The sequence below is a fragment of the Narcine bancroftii genome, chromosome 1, assembly GCF_036971445.1.
Source record: "Narcine bancroftii isolate sNarBan1 chromosome 1, sNarBan1.hap1, whole genome shotgun sequence".
Taxonomy (NCBI): domain Eukaryota; kingdom Metazoa; phylum Chordata; class Chondrichthyes; order Torpediniformes; family Narcinidae; genus Narcine; species Narcine bancroftii.
The window spans coordinates 307,567,314-307,580,689 of NC_091469.1; positions in this window are offsets into that span (position 1 = coordinate 307,567,314).

Below are 13,376 nucleotides of genomic sequence, written 5' to 3' on the forward strand. Positions count from 1 at the left end.
CGGCCTCCTATTCCCTGCATCTGATTCCCGGCCTCTGATTCCCAGCCTCTGATTCCCCGCTTCTGATTCTGATTCAACGCCTCTGATTCCCCATCTCTGACTCCACACATCTGATTCCCTGCCTCTGATTCCCCACCTCTGATTCCCCATATCTGATTCCCCGCCTCTGTTTCCCCGCCGCTGATTCCCCAACTCTGATTCCCCGCTCTGATTCCCCAGCTCTGAATCCCCGCCTCTGATTCCCCGCATCTGATTCCCTGCCTCTGAAGCTCCACCTCTGATTCCCTGCCTCTGATTCCCAACCTCTGATTCCCCTCCTCTGATTCCCCATATCTGATTCCCCGCCTCCGTTTCCCTGCCTCTGATTCCCCGCCTCTGTTTCCCCATATCTGATTCCCCGCCTCTGATTCCCCAACTCTGATACCCCGCCTCTGATTCCCCAGCTCTGATTCCCCGCCACTGATTCCCCGCGTCTGATTCCCTGCATCTGATTCCCCACCTCTGATTCCCCATGTCTGATTCCTCGCCTCTGATTCCCTGCCTCTGATTCCCCATCTCTGATTCCGCACATCTGATTCCCTGCCTCTGATTCCCCGCCTCTGATTCCCCGCCTCTGATTCCCTGCATCTAATTCCCAACCTCTGATTACCCACCTCTGATTCCCCATATCTGATTCCCCGCCTCTGTTTCCCCGCCTCTGATTCCCCGCCTCTGTTTCGCCATATCTGATTCCCCGCCTCTGATTCCCCGCCTCTGATTCCCCGTGTTTGATTCCCTACCTCTGATTCCCCGCCTCTGATTCCCCATCTCTGATTCACCGCCTTTGATTTGCCACCTCTGATTCCCCATATCTGATTCCTCGCCTCTGTTTCCCCGCCTCCGATTCCCCGCCTCTGATTCCCCATATCTCATTCCCCGCCTCTGATTCCCCATCTCTGATTCCCGGACTCTGATTCCCCAACTCTGATTACCGGCCTCTGATTCCCGGCCTCTGATTCCCCGCATCTGATTCTGATTCCCTGCCTCTGATTCCCCATCTCTGATTCCACACATCTGATTCCCTGCCGCTGATTCCCCACCTCTGATTCCCCATATCTGATTCCCCGCCTCCGTTTCCCTGCCTCTGATTCCCTGCCTCTGTTACCCCACATCTGATTCCCTGCCTCTGATTCCCCCTGATGCCCCGCTTCTGATTCCATGCCTCTGATTCCCAACCTCTGATTCCCCACCTCTGATTCCCCATATCTGATTCCCCGCCTCTGTTTCCCCGCCTCTGATTCCCTGCCTCTGTTTCCTCACATCTGATTCCCCGCCTCTGATTCCCCAACACTGATTCCCCGCCTCTGATTCCCCATCTCTGATTCCCTATCTCTGATTCCCCAATTCTGATTCAACGCCTTTGATTCCCTGCCTTTGATTCCCAACCTCTGATTCCCCACCCCAGATTCCCCATATCTGATTCCCCGCCTCTGTTTCCCCGCCTCTTATTCCCCGCCTCTGTTTCCCCATATCTGATTCCCGGCGTCTCATTCCCCAGCTCTGACTCCCCGCCTCTGATACCCCATATCTGATTCCCCGCCGCTGATTCCCCAACTCTGATACACCGCCTCTGATTCCCCAGCTCTGATTCCCCGCCTCTGATTCCCCGCGTCTGATTCCCTGCCTCTGATTCCCCGCCTCTGATTCCCCATCTCTGATTCACCACCTCTGATCCCCCGCCTCTGATGCCCCATGTCTGATTCCCCACCTCTGTTTCCCCGCCTCTGATTCCCCGCCTCTGCTTCCACATATCTGATTCCCCGCCTCTGATTCCCCAACTCTGATTCCCCGCCTGTGATTCGCCAGCTATGATTCCCCGCCTCTGATTCCCCGCGTCTGATTCCCTGCCTGTGATTCCCTTCCTCTGATTCCCCACCTCTGATTCCACATATCTGATTCCCCTCCTCTGATTCCCCAACTCTGATTCCCCACCTCTGATTCCCCAGCTCTGATTGCCTGCCTCTGATTCCCCGCGCCTGATTCCCTGCCTCTGATTCCCCACCTCTGATTCCCCATCTCTGATACACCACCTCTGATTCCCCACCTATGATTCCGCATATCTGATTCACTCGCCTCTGTTTCCCCGCCTCTGATTCCCCGCCTCTGTTTCCCCATATCTGATTCCCCGCCTCTGATTCCCCAACTCTGATTCCCCGCCACTGATTCCCCAGCTCTGATTCCCCGCCTCTGATTCCACGTGTTTGATTACCTGCCTCTGATTCCCCGCCTCTGCTTCCCCATCTCTGATTCACCGCCTTTGATTCGCCACCTCTGATTCCCCATATGTGATTCCCCGCCTCTGTTTCCCCACCTCTGATTCCCCGCATCTGATTCCCCATATCTCATTCCCCGCCTCTGATTCCCCGCATCTGATTCCCTGCCTCTGAATCCCCACCTCTGATTCCCTGCCTCTGATTCCCAACCTCTGATTCACCTCCTCTGATTCCCCATATCTGATTCCCCGCCTCCGTTTCCCTGCCTCTGATTGCCCGCCTCTGTTTCCCCATATCTGATTCCCCGCCTCTGATTCCCCAACTCTGATTCCCCGCCTCTGATTCCCCAGCTCTGATTCCCCGCCTCTGATTCCCCATGTCTGATTTCCTGCCTCTGATTCCCCGCCTCTGATTCGCCATCTCTGATTCATCACCTCTGATTGCCCACCTCTGATTCCCCATATCTTATTCCCCACCTATGTTTCCCCGCCTCTGATTCCCCGCCTCTGATTCCCCATCTCTGACTCCCGGACTCTGATTCCCCACCTCTGATTCCCTATCTCTGATTCTTCACATCCGATTCCCTGCCTCTGATTCCCCGCCTCTGATGCCCCGCCTCTGATTCCATGCCTCTGATTCCCAACCTCTGATTCCCCACCTCTGATTCCCCATATCTGATTCCCCGCCTCTGTTTCCCCGCCTCTGATTCCCTGCCTCTGTTTCCTCATATCTGATTCCCCGCCTCTGATTCCCCAACACTGATTCCCCGCCTCTGATTCCCCAGCTCTGATTCACCACCTCTGATACCCCGCGTCTGATTCCCCGCCTCTGATTCCCGGCCTCTTATTCCACACCTCTGATTCCCGGCCTCTGATTCCCGGACTCTGATTCCCGACCTCTCATTCCCGGCCTCTGATTCCCGGCCTCTGATTCCCGCCTCTGATTCCCCGACTCTGATTCCCTGCCTCTGATTCCCCATCTCTGATTCTGCACATCTGATTCCCTGCCTCTTATTCCCCACCTCTGAATCCCGGCCTCTGACTCCCGACCTCTGATTCCCGGCCTCTCATTCCCGGCCTCATATTCCCGGCCTCTGATTCCCGGCCTCTCATTCCCCAGCTCTGATTCCCCGCCTCTGATTCCCCATATCTGATTCCCCGCCGCTGATTCCCCAACTCTGATACCCTGCCTCTGATTCCCCAGCTCTGATTCCCCGCCTCTGATTCCCCGCGTCTGACTGCCTGCCTCTGATTCCCCACCTCAGATTCCCCATCTCTGATTCACCACCTCTGATAGCCCGCCTCTGATTCCCCATCTCGGATACACCACCTCTGATCCCCACCTATGATTCCCCAACTCTGATTCCCCGCCTCTGATTCCCCAGCTCTGATTCCCCGCCTCTGATTCCCCAACACTGATTCCCCGCCTCTGATTCCCCATCTCTGATTCCCTATCTCTGATTCCCCAATTCTGATTCACCGCCTTTGATTCCCTGCCTTTGATTCCCAACCTCTGATTCCCCACCCCAGATTCCCCATATCTGATTCCCCGCCTCTGTTTCCCCGCCTCTTATTCCCCGCCTCTGTTTCCCCATATCTGATTCCCGGCGTCTCATTCCCCAGCTCTGACTCCCCACCTCTGATACCCCATATCTGATTCCCCGCCGCTGATTCCCAAACTCTGATACACCGCCTCTGATTCCCCAGCTCTGATACCCCGCCTCTGATTCCCCGCGTCTGATTCCCTGCCTCTGATTCCCCGCCTCTGATTCCCCATCTCTGATTCACCACCTCTGATCCCCCGCCTCTGATGCCCCATGTCTGATTCCCCACCTCTGTTTCCCCGCCTCTGATTCCCCGCCTCTGCTTCCACATATCTGATTCCCCGCCTCTGATTCCCCAACTCTGATTCCCCGCCTGTGATTCGCCAGCTATGATTCCCCGCCTCTGATTCCCCGCGTCTGATTCCCTGCCTGTGATTCCCTTCCTCTGATTCCCCACCTCTGATTCCACATATCTGATTCCCCTCCTCTGATTCCCCAACTCTGATTCCCCACCTCTGATTCCCCAGCTCTGATTGCCTGCCTCTGATTCCCCGCGCCTGATTCCCTGCCTCTGATTCCCCACCTCTGATTCCCCATCTCTGATACACCACCTCTGATTCCCCACCTATGATTCCGCATATCTGATTCACTCGCCTCTGTTTCCCCGCCTCTGATTCCCCGCCTCTGTTTCCCCATATCTGATTCCCCGCCTCTGATTCCCCAACTCTGATTCCCCGCCACTGATTCCCCAGCTCTGATTCCCCGCCTCTGATTCCACGTGTTTGATTACCTGCCTCTGATTCCCCGCCTCTGCTTCCCCATCTCTGATTCACCGCCTTTGATTCGCCACCTCTGATTCCCCATATGTGATTCCCCGCCTCTGTTTCCCCACCTCTGATTCCCCGCATCTGATTCCCCATATCTCATTCCCCGCCTCTGATTCCCCGCATCTGATTCCCTGCCTCTGAATCCCCACCTCTGATTCCCTGCCTCTGATTCCCAACCTCTGATTCACCTCCTCTGATTCCCCATATCTGATTCCCCGCCTCCGTTTCCCTGCCTCTGATTGCCCGCCTCTGTTTCCCCATATCTGATTCCCCGCCTCTGATTCCCCAACTCTGATTCCCCGCCTCTGATTCCCCAGCTCTGATTCCCCGCCTCTGATTCCCCATGTCTGATTTCCTGCCTCTGATTCCCCGCCTCTGATTCGCCATCTCTGATTCATCGCCTCTGATTGCCCACCTCTGATTCCCCATATCTTATTCCCCACCTATGTTTCCCCGCCTCTGATTCCCCGCCTCTGATTCACCATCTCTGACTCCCGGACTCTGATTCCCCACCTCTGATTCCCTATCTCTGATTCTTCACATCCGATTCCCTGCCTCTGATTCCCCGCCTCTGATGCCCCGCCTCTGATTCCATGCCTCTGATTCCCAACCTCTGATTCCCCACCTCTGATTCCCCATATCTGATTCCCCGCCTCTGTTTCCCCGCCTCTGATTCCCTGCCTCTGTTTCCTCATATCTGATTCCCAGCCTCTGATTCCCCAACACTGATTCCCCGCCTCTGATTCCCCAGCTCTGATTCACCACCTCTGATTCCCCGCGTCTGATTCCCCGCCTCTGATTCCCGGCCTCTTATTCCCCACCTCTGATTCCCGGCCTCTGATTCCCGGCCACTGATTCCCGACCTCTCATTCCCGGCCTCTGATTCCCGGCCTCTGATTCCCCGCCTCTGATTCCCCGACTCTGATTCCCTGCCTCTGATTCCCCATCTCTGATTCTGCACATCTGATTCCCTGCCTCTTATTCCCCACCTCTGAATCCCGGCCTCTGACTCCCGACCTCTGATTCCCGGCCTCTCATTCCCGGCCTCTCATTCCCGGCCTCTGATTCCCGGCCTCTGATTCCCCGCCTCTGATTCCCCGCCTCTGATTCCCTGCCTCTGATTCCACATCTCTGATTCAGCACATCTGATTCCCTGCCTCTGATTCCCCGCCTCTGATTCCTTGCCTCTGATTCCCTGCCTCTGATTCCCAACCTCTGATTCCCCACCTCTGATTCCCCATATCTGATTCCCCGCCTCTGTTTCCCCGCCTCTGATTCCCCGCCTCTGTTTCCCAATATCTGATTCCCCGCCTTCGATTCCCCAAATCTGATTCCCCGCGTCTGATTCCCCAGCTCTGATTCCACGCCTCTGATTCCCCGTGTTTGATTACCTGCCTCTAATTCCCCGCCTCTGATTCCCCATCTCTGATTCACCGCCTTTGATTCGCCACCTCTGATTCCCCATATCTGATTCCCAGCCTTTGTTTCCCCAACTCTGATTCCCGGACTCTGATTCCCCACCTCTGATTCCCGGCCTCCTATTCCCTGCATCTGATTCCCGGCCTCTGATTCCCAGCCTCTGATTCCCCGCTTCTGATTCTGATTCACCGCCTCTGATTCCCCATCTCTGACTCCACACATCTGATTCCCTGCCTCTGATTCCCCACCTCTGATTCTCCATATCTGATTCCCCGCCTCTGTTTCCCCGCCTCTGATTCCCCAACTCTGATTCCCCGCTCTGATTCCCCAGCTCTGAATCCCCGCCTCTGATTCCCCGCATCTGATTCCCTGCCTCTGAATCTCCACCTCTGATTCCCTGCCTCTGATTCCCAACCTCTGATTCCCCTCCTCTGATTCCCCATATCTGATTCCCCGCCTCCGTTTCCCTTCCTCTGATTCCCCGCCTCTGTTTCCCCATATCTGATTCCCCGCCTCTGATTCCCCAACTCTGATACCCCGCCTCTGATTCCCCAGCTCTGATTCCCCGCCACTGATTCCCCGCGTCTGATTCCCTGCATCTGATTCCCCACCTCTGATTCCCCATGTCTGATTCCTCGCCTCTGATTCCCTGCCTCTGATTCCCCATCTCTGATTCCGCACATCTGATTCCCTGCCTCTGATTCCCCGCCTCTGATTCCCCGCCTCTGATTCCCTGCATCTAATTCCCAACCTCTGATTACCCACCTCTGATTCCCCATATCTGATTCCCCGCCTCTGTTTCCTTGCCTCTGATTCCCTACCTCTGATTCCCCGCCTCTGATTCCCCATCTCTGATTCACCGCCTTTGATTTGCCACCTCTGATTCCCCATATCTGATTCCTCGCCTCTGTTTCCCCGCCTCCGATTCCCCGCCTCTGATTCCCCATATGTCATTCCCCGCCTCTGATTCTCCATCTCTGATTCCCGGACTCTGATTCCCCAACTCTGATTACCGGCCTCTGATTCCCGGCCTCTGATTCCCCGCATCTTATTCTGATTCCCTGCCTCTGATTCCCCATCTCTGATTCCACACATCTGATTCCCTGCCGCTGATTCCCCACCTCTGATTCCCCATATCTGATTCCCCGCCTCCGTTTCCCTGCCTCTGATTCCCTGCCTCTGTTACCCCACATCTGATTCCCTGCCTCTGATTCCCCCTGATGCCCCGCTTCTGATTCCATGCCTCTGATTCCCAACCTCTGATTCCCCACCTCTGATTCCCCATATCTGATTCCCCGCCTCTGTTTCCCCGCCTCTGATTCCCTGCCTCTGTTTCCTCATATCTGATTCCCCGCCTCTTATTCCCCAACACTGATTCCCCGCCTCTGATTCCCCATCTCTGATTCCCTATCTCTGATTCCCCAATTCTGATTCACCGCCTTTGATTCCCTGCCTTTGATTCCCAACCTCTGATTCCCCACCCCAGATTCCCCATATCTGATTCCCCGCCTCTGTTTCCCCGCCTCTTATTCCCCGCCTCTGTTTCCCCATATCTGATTCCCGGCGTCTCATTCCCCAGCTCTGACTCCCCGCCTCTGATACCCCATATCTGATTCCCCGCCGCTGATTCCCCAACTCTGATACACCGCCTCTGATTCCCCAGCTCTGATTCCCCGCCTCTGATTCCCCGCGTCTGATTCCCTGCCTCTGATTCCCCGCCTCTGATTCCCCATCTCTGATTCACCACCTCTGATCCCCCGCCTCTGATGCCCCATGTCTGATTCCCCACCTCTGTTTCCCCGCCTCTGATTCCCCGCCTCTGCTTCCACATATCTGATTCCCCGCCTCTGATTCCCCAACTCTGATTCCCCGCCTGTGATTCGCCAGCTATGATTCCCCGCCTCTGATTCCCCGAGTCTGATTCCCTGCCTGTGATTCCCTTCCTCTGATTCCCCACCTCTGATTCCACATATCTGATTCCCCTCCTCTGATTCCCCAACTCTGATTCCCCACCTCTGATTCCCCAGCTCTGATTGCCTGCCTCTGATTCCCCGCGCCTGATTCCCTGCCTCTGATTCCCCACCTCTGATTCCCCATCTCTGATACACCACCTCTGATTCCCCACCTATGATTCCGCATATCTGATTCACTCGCCTCTGTTTCCCCGCCTCTGATTCCCCGCCTCTGTTTCCCCATATCTGATTCCCCGCCTCTGATTCCCCAACTCTGATTCCCCGCCACTGATTCCCCAGCTCTGATTCCCCGCCTCTGATTCCACGTGTTTGATTACCTGCCTCTGATTCCCCGCCTCTGCTTCCCCATCTTTGATTCACCGCCTTTGATTCGCCACCTCTGATTCCCCATATGTGATTCCCCGCCTCTGTTTCCCCACCTCTGATTCCCCGCATCTGATTCCCCATATCTCATTCCCCGCCTCTGATTCCCCGCATCTGATTCCCTGCCTCTGAATCCCCACCTCTGATTCCCTGCCTCTGATTCCCAACCTCTGATTCACCTCCTCTGATTCCCCATATCTGATTCCCCGCCTCCGTTTCCCTGCCTCTGATTGCCCGCCTCTGTTTCCCCATATCTGATTCCCCGCCTCTGATTCCCCAACTCTGATTCCCCGCCTCTGATTCCCCAGCTCTGATTCCCCGCCTCTGATTCCCCATGTCTGATTTCCTGCCTCTGATTCCCCGCCTCTGATTCGCCATCTCTGATTCATCGCCTCTGATTGCCCACCTCTGATTCCCCATATCTTATTCCCCACCTATGTTTCCCCGCCTCTGATTCCCCGCCTCTGATTCCCCATTTCTGACTCCCGGACTCTGATTCCCCACCTCTGATTCCCTATCTCTGATTCTTCACATCCGATTCCCTGCCTCTGATTCCCCGCCTCTGATGCCCCGCCTCTGATTCCATGCCTCTGATTCCCAACCTCTGATTCCCCACCTCTGATTCCCCATATCTGATTCCCCGCCTCTGTTTCCCCGCCTCTGATTCCCTGCCTCTGTTTCCTCATATCTGATTCCCCGCCTCTGATTCCCCAACACTGATTCCCCGCCTCTGATTCCCCAGCTCTGATTCACCACCTCTGATTCCCCGCGTCTGATTCCCCGCCTCTGATTCCCGGCCTCTTATTCCACACCTCTGATTCCCGGCCTCTGATTCCCGGACTCTGATTCCCGACCTCTCATTCCCGGCCTCTGATTCCCGGCCTCTGATTCCCGCCTCTGATTCCCCGACTCTGATTCCCTGCCTCTGATTCCCCATCTCTGATTCTGCACATCTGATTCCCTGCCTCTTATTCCCCACCTCTGAATCCCGGCCTCTGACTCCCGACCTCTGATTCCCGGCCTCTCATTCCCGGCCTCATATTCCCGGCCTCTGATTCCCGGCCTCTCATTCCCCAGCTCTGATTCCCCGCCTCTGATTCCCCATATCTGATTCCCCGCCGCTGATTCCCCAACTCTGATACCCTGCCTCTGATTCCCCAGCTCTGATTCCCCGCCTCTGATTCCCCGCGTCTTACTGCCTGCCTCTGATTCCCCACCTCAGATTCCCCATCTCTGATTCACCACCTCTGATCCCCCGCCTCTGATTCCCCATGTCTGATTCCCCGCCTCTGTATCCCTGCCTCTGATTCCCCGCCTCTGATTCCCCATATCTGATTCCCCGCTTCTGATTCCCCAACTCTGATTCCCCGCCTATGATTCGCCAGCTATGATTCCCCGCATCTGATTCCCCGCGTCTGATTCCCTGCCTGTGATCCCTGCCTCTGATTCCCCACCTCTGTTACCCCGCCTCTGATTCCCCGCCTCTTATTGCCCATATCTGATTTGCCTCCTCTGATTCCCCAACTCTGATTCCCCACCTCTGATTCCCCAGCTCTGATTCCCCGCGTCTGATTCCCTGCCTCTGATTCCCCACCTCTGATTCCCCATCTCGGATACACCACCTCTGATTCCCCACCTATGATTCCCCAACTCTGATTCCCCGCCTCTGATTCCCCAGCTCTGATTCCCCACCTCTGATTCCACGTGTTTGATTACCTGCCTCTGATTCCCCGCCTCTGCTTCCCCATCTCTGATTCACCGCCTTTGATTCGCCACCTCTGATTCCTCATATGTGATTCCCCGCCTCTGTTTCCCCGCCTCTGATTCCCTGCCTCTGATTCCCCATATCTCATTCCCCGCCTCTGATTCCCCGCATCTGATTCCCTGCCTCTGAATCCCCACCTCTGATTCCCTGCCTCTGATTCCCAACCTCTGATTCCCCTCCTCTGATTCCCCATATCTGATTCCCCGCCTCCGTTTCCCTGCCTCTGATTGCCCGCCTCTGTTTCCCCATATCTGATTCCCCGCCTCTGATTCCCCAACTCTGATTCCCCGCCTCTGATTCCCCAGCTCTGATTCCCCGCCTCTGATTCCCCGCGTCTGATTCCCAGTCTCTGATTCCCCATGTCTGATTTCCTGCCTCTGATTCCCCGCCTCTGATTCGCCATCTCTGATTCATCGCCTCTGATTCCCCACCTCTGATTCCCCATATCTTATTCCCCACCTATGTTTCCCCACCTCTGATTCCCCGCCTCTGATTCCCCATCTCTGATTCCCGGACTCTGATTCCCCACCTCTGATTCCCTATCTCTGATTCCGCACATCCGATTCCCTGCCTCTGATTCCCCGCCTCTGATGCCCCGCCTCTGATTCCATGCCTCTGATTCCCAACCTCTGATTCCCCACCTCTGATTCCCCATATCTGATTCCCCGCCTCTCTTTCCCGCCTCTGATTCCCTGCCTCTGTTTCCTCATATCTGATTCCCAGCCTCTGATTCCCCAACACTGATTCCCCGCCTCTGATTCCCCAGCTCTGATTCACCACCTCTGATTCCCCGCGTCTGATTCCCCGCCTCTGATTCCCGGCCTCTTATTCCCCACCTCTGATTCCCGGCCTCTGATTCCCGGCCACTGATTCCCGACCTCTCATTCCCGGCCTCTGATTCCCGGCCTCTGATTCCCCGCCTCTGATTCCCCGACTCTGATTCCCTGCCTCTGATTCCCCATCTCTGATTCTGCACATCTGATTCCCTGCCTCTTATTCCCCACCTCTGAATCCCGGCCTCTGACTCCCGACCTCTGATTCCCGGCCTCTCATTCCCGGCCTCTCATTCCCGGCCTCTGATTCCCGGCCTCTGATTCCCCGCCTCTGATTCCCCGCCTCTGATTCCCTGCCTCTGATTCCCCATCTCTGATTCAGCACATCTGATTCCCTGCCTCTGATTCCCCGCCTCTGATTCCCTGCCTCTGATTCCCTGCCTCTGATTCCCAAACTCTGATTCCCCACCTCTGATTCCCCATATCTGATTCCCCGCCTCTGTTTCCCCGCCTCTGATTCCCCGCCTCTGTTTCCCAATATCTGATTCCCCGCCTTCGATTCCCCAAATCTGATTCCCCGCGTCTGATTCCCCAGCTCTGATTCCACGCCTCTGATTCCCCGTGTTTGATTACCTGCCTCTAATTCCCCGCCTCTGATTCCCCATCTCTGATTCACCGCCTTTGATTCGCCACCTCTGATTCCCCATATCTGATTCCCAGCCTTTGTTTCCCCACCTCTGATTCCCGGACTCTGATTCCCCACCTCTGATTCCCGGCCTCCTATTCCCTGCATCTGATTCCCGGCCTCTGATTCCCAGCCTCAGATTCCCCGCTTCTGATTCTGATTCACCGCCTCTGATTCCCCATCTCTGACTCCACACATCTGATTCCCTGCCTCTGATTCCCCACCTCTGATTCCCCATATCTGATTCCCCGCCTCTGTTTCCCCGCCTCTGATTCCCCAACTCTGATTCCCCGCTCTGATTCCCCAGCTCTGAATCCCCGCCTCTGATTCCCCGCATCTGATTCCCTGCCTCTGAATCTCCACCTCTGATTCCCTGCCTCTGATTCCCAACCTCTGATTCCCCTCCTCTGATTCCCCATATCTGATTCCCCGCCTCCGTTTCCCTGCCTCTGATTCCCCGCCTCTGTTTCCCCATATCTGATTCCCCGCCTCTGATTCCCCAACTCTGATACCCCGCCTCTGATTCCCCAGCTCTGATTCCCCGCCACTGATTCCCCGCGTCTGATTCCCTGCATCTGATTCCCCACCTCTGATTCCCCTTATCTGATTCACCACCTCTGATCCCCCGCCTCTGATTCCCCATGTCTGATTCCTCGCCTCTGATTCCCTGCCTCTGATTCCCCATCTCTGATTCCGCACATCTGATTCCCTGCCTCTGATTCCCCGCCTCTGATTCCCCGCCTCTGATTCCCTGCATCTAATTCCCAACCTCTGATTACCCACCTCTGATTCCCCATATCTGATTCCCCGCCTCTGTTTCCCCGCCTCTGATTCCCCGCCTCTGTTTCGCCATATCTGATTCCCCGCCTCTGATTCCCCGCCTCTGATTCCCCGTGTTTGATTCCCTACCTCTGATTCCCCGCCTCTGATTCCCCATCTCTGATTCACCGCCTTTGATTTGCCACCTCTGATTCCCCATATCTGATTCCTCGCCTCTGTTTCCCCGCCTCCGATTCCCCGACTCTGATTCCCCATATCTCATTCCCCGCCTCTGATTCCCCATCTCTGATTCCCGGACTCTGATTCCCCAACTCTGATTACCGGCCTCTGATTCCCGGCCTCTGATTCCCCGCATCTGATTCTGATTCCCTGCCTCTGATTCCCCATCTCTGATTCCACACATCTGATTCCCTGCCGCTGATTCCCCACCTCTGATTCCCCATATCTGATTACCCGCCTCTGTTTCCCCGCCTCTGATTACCCGCCTCTGTTTCCCCATATCTAAATCCCCGCCTCTGATTCCCCAACTCTGATTCCCCTCTCTGATTCCCCAGCTCTGAATCCCCGCCTCTGATTCCCCGCATCTGATTCCCTGCCTCTGAATCCCCACCTCTGATTCCCTGCCTCTGATTCCCAACCTCTGATTCCCCTCCTCTGATTCCCCATATCTGATTCCCCGCCTCCTTTTCCCTGCCTCTGATTCCCTGCCTCTGTTACCCCATATCTGATTCCCCGCCTCTGATTCCCCAACTCTGATTCTGCACATCTGATACCCTGCCTCTTATTTCCCACCTCTGATTCTCCATATCTGATTCCCCGCCTCTGTTTCCCCGCCTCTGATTCCCCGCCTCTGTTTCCCCATATCTGATTCCCCGCCTCTGATTCCCCAACTCTGATTCCCCGCCTCTGATTCCCCAGCTCTGATTCCCCGCCTCTGATTCCACGTGTTTGATTACCTGCCTCTGATTCCCCGCCTCTGCTTCCGCATCTCTGATT